Source organism: Oncorhynchus mykiss, chromosome 4 (genome assembly GCF_057628025.1).
Source record: "Oncorhynchus mykiss isolate SJ-2025 chromosome 4, ASM5762802v1, whole genome shotgun sequence".
NCBI classification, from domain to species: domain Eukaryota; kingdom Metazoa; phylum Chordata; class Actinopteri; order Salmoniformes; family Salmonidae; genus Oncorhynchus; species Oncorhynchus mykiss.
The window spans coordinates 435,031-439,322 of record NC_143025.1 but is presented as its reverse complement, the minus strand read 5'-3'; positions in this window follow the sequence as shown (position 1 = coordinate 439,322).

Below are 4,292 nucleotides of genomic sequence, written 5' to 3'. Positions count from 1 at the left end.
TGCATTAACAACCAGTGTATCTTTAATTATATGTAAAACATGTATCTTTCGTCAAAGTTTATGATGAGTATTTCTGTTATATGACATGGCTCTCTGTAATTACTCTGGATATTTTGGAGGCATTTCTGAACATGGCGCCAATGTAAACCGAGATTTGTGGATATAAATATGCATATTATTATCGAACAAAACATAAATGTATTGTGTAACATGATGTCATATGAGTGTCATCTGATGAAGATTATCAAAGGTTAGTGATTAATTTTTATCTCTAATTCTGCTTTTGTGATTATCTTTGGCTGGGAAAAATGGCTGTGTGTTTTTTTGGATTTGGTGGTGATCTAACATAAATATATTGTAACGGTTTTCTTTAGGTGAAGGAGAGGCGGACCAAAATGCTGCGTGGTTATGATACATGTTTAATAAAGAAGAAACACGAACAGTACAAAAAACAATAAATTAAAACCTATACAACCTATACAGCCTATCTGGTGCAAACTAACACAGAGACAGGAACAATCACCCACGAAACACTCAAAGAATATGGCTGCCTAAATATGGTTCCCAATCAGAGACAACGATAAACACCTGCCTCTGATTGAGAACCACTCCAGACAGCCATAGACTATGCTAGAAACCCCTACTGTAATACAAACCCAATACCTAACAAAAACCCCAAGACAAAACACACCACATACAAAACCCATGTCACACCCTGGCCTGAACAAATTAATAAAGAAAACACAAAATACTAAGACCAGGGCGTGACAGAACCCCCCCCCCCCCCCCCCCCCCCCCCAAGGTGCGGACTCCCGACCGCACAACTAAACCCATAGGGGAGGGTCCGGGTGGGCGTCTGTCCATGGTGGCGGCTCCGGCGCGGGACGTGGACCCCACTCCAACAAAGTCTTAGTCCCTTTACCTTGCGTCCTTAGATAGGCGATCCTCTCCACCGACCTTGGCCTAGTAGTCCTCACCAAGGACCCCACTGGACTGAGGGGCAGCTCGGGACTGAGGTAGCACGGGACTGAGGGGTAGCTCGGGACTGAGGGGTAGCTCGGGACTGAGAGGAAGCTCAGCACTGAGAGGAAGCTCAGGCAGGTAGTTGGCTCTGGCAGATCCTGGCTGGCTGGCAGTTCTGGCAGATCCTGGCTGACTGGCGGATCCTGGCTGAATGGCGGATGCTGGCTGAATAGCGGATCCTGGCTGACTGGCGGATCTGGAAGATCCTGGCTGACTGGCAGCTCTGGCTGCTCCATGCTGACTGGCAGCTCTGGCTGCTCCATGCTGACTGGCTGCTCTGGCTGCTCCATGCTGACTGGCTGCTCTGGCTGCTCCATGCTGACTGGCTGCTCCATGCTGACTGGCGGCTCTGGCTGCTCCATGCTGACTGGCGGCTCTGGCTGCTCCATGCTGACTGGCGGCTCTGGCTGCTCCATGCTGACTGGCGGCTCTGGCTGCTCCATGCTGACTGGCGGCTCTGGCTGCTCCATGCTGACTGGCGGCTCTGGCTGCTCCATGCTGACTGGCGGCTCTGGCTGCTCCATGCTGACTGGCGGCTCTGGCGAATCCATGCTGACTGGCGGCTCTGGCGAATCCATGCTGACTGGCGGCTCTGGCGAATCCATGCTGACTGGCGGCTCTGGCGAATCCATGCTGACTGGCGGCTCTGGCGGCTCCTTGCAGACTGGCAGCTCTGGCGGCTCCTTGCAGACTGGCAGCTCCTTGCAGACTGGCAGCTCCTTGCAGACTGGCAGCTCTGAACAGGCAGGAGACTCCGGCAACGCTGTAGAGGCGGAAGGCTCTGGCAGCGCTAAACAGGCGGGAGACTCCGACAGCGCTGTAGAGGAGGAAGGCTCTGACTGCGCTGAACAGGCGGGAGACTCCGGCAGCGCTGTAGAGGAGGAAGGCTCTGGCAGCGCTGTAGAGGAGGAAGGCTCTGATTGCGCTGAACAGGCGGGAGACTCCGGCAGCGCTGGAGAGGAGGAAGGCTCTGGAAGCGCTGGACAGGCGAGGCGCACTGTAGGCCTGATGCGTGGTGCTGGCACTGGTGGTACTGGGCCGAGAACACGCACAGGAAGCCTGGTGCGGGGAGCTGCCACCGGAGGGCTGGTGCGTGGAGGTGGTACTGGGTAGACCGGACCGTGCAGGCACACTGGAGCTCTTGAGCACCGAGCCTGCCCAACCTTACCTGGTTGAATGCTCCCGGTCGCCCTGCCAGTGCGGCGAGGTGGAATAGCCCGCACTGGGCTATGCAGGCGAACCGGAGACACCGAGCACAAGGCTGGTGCCATGTAAGCCGGCCCAAGGATGGCACTTGGCTCATGGCACTTGGCTCGATGCTCACTCTAGCCCGGCCGATACGCGGAGCTGGAATGTACCGCACCGGGCTATGCACCCGCACTGGAGACACCGTGCGCACCACAGCATAACACGGTGCCTGTCCGGTCTCTCTAGCCCCCCGGTAAGCACAGGAAGTTTACGCAGGTCTCCTACCTGGCGTAGCCATACTACCTGTGAGCCTCCCCCCAATACATTTTTGGGGCTGACTCTCGGGCTTCCATCCGTGTCGCCGTGCTGCCTCCTCATACCAGCGCCTCTCCGCTTTCGCCGCCTCCAGTTCTTCTTTGGGGCGGCGATATTCTCCAGGCTGAGCTCCAGTTCTTCTTTGGGGCGGCGATATTCTCCAGGCTGAGCCCAGAGTCCTTCTCCGTCCAATTCGTCCTCCCATGTCCATTCCTCTCGCTGCTCCTGCTGCCGTTTCTCCTGCTGCACCTTGGGGCGGCGACACTCCCCTGGCTTTGCCCAGGGTCCTCTCCCGTCGAGGATTTCTTCCCAAGTCCAGAAATCCTTATTACGCTGCTCCTGCTGCTGCCCGTTACCACGCCGCTTGGTCCTGTTGTGGTGGGTGATTCTGTAACGGTTTTCTTTAGGTGAAGGAGAGGCGGACCAAAATGCGGCGTGGTTATTCTGATACAGTTTTAATAAAAAAGAAACACGAACAGTACGAAAAACAACAAACGTAACGTGAAAACCTATACAGCTTATCTGGTGCAAACTAACACAGAGACAGGAACAATCACCCACGAAACACTCAAAGAATATGGCTGCTTAAATATGGTTCCCAATCAGAGACAACGATAAACACCTGCCTCTGATTGAGAACCACTCCAGACAGCCATAGACTATGCTAGAAACCCCTACTATAATACAAACCCAATACCTAACAAAAACCCCAAGACAAAACACATCACATACAAAACCCATGTCACACCCTGGCCTGACCAAATTATTAATGAAAACACAAAATACTAAGACCAGGACATTTTAAAAATTGTGTATATATAATAATAATGTGTGAAAGTTTAATATTTCTACAAAATATTTTTGAATTTCCCGCGCTGCCTTTTGGAATGTTGGGGGGGACATTCCGTTAGCGGAACCTGTGTCCTAGACAGGTTAAATGTTAGTAACACCTCCGCCTTTGTGGGATGCAGGTGGGATATGGTCACAAGTGTAACCAGGAGGTGAGGCCTCATTTAACACAGTAAATTCATCAGACTTAAGCCATATTTCAGTCAGGCCAATCACATCAAGATTATGAATAGTGATTAGTTCATTGACTATAACTGCCTTGGAAGTGAGGGATCTAACATTAAATAGCCCTATTTTGAGATGTGCAACATCATAATCTCTTTCAGTAATGACAGGAATGGAGGAGGTCTTTATTCCAGTGAGATTACTAAGGCGAACACCGGATTGTTTAGTTTTGCCCAACCTAGCACAGACCTGGTCTCAATGGGGATAGCTGAGCTGACTAAACTGCCTGTACTAGTGGCAGACTCCACTAAGCTGGCAGGCTGGTTAGCTAACACTGTACTAACCCAGTAACCCTTTACACTGTACTAACCCAGTAACCCTTTACACTGTACTAACCCAGTAACCCGTTACATTGTACTAACCCAGTAACCCTTTACACTGTACTAACCCAGTAATGCTTTACACTGTACTAACCCAGTAACCCTTTACAATGTACTAACCCAGTAACCCTTTACACTGTACTAACCCAGTAACCCTTTACACTGTACTAACCCAGTAACCCTTTACACTGTACTAACCCAGTAACCCGGTACACTGTACTAACCCAGTAACCCTTTACACTGTACTAACCCAGTAACCCTTTACACTGTACTAACCCAGTAACCCGGTACACTGTACTATGATGACTGTGGTGGTGATGATGATGGTGGTGACGTTCCCACTTTCTGAGAGCAGTAATAAAAACGAGATGA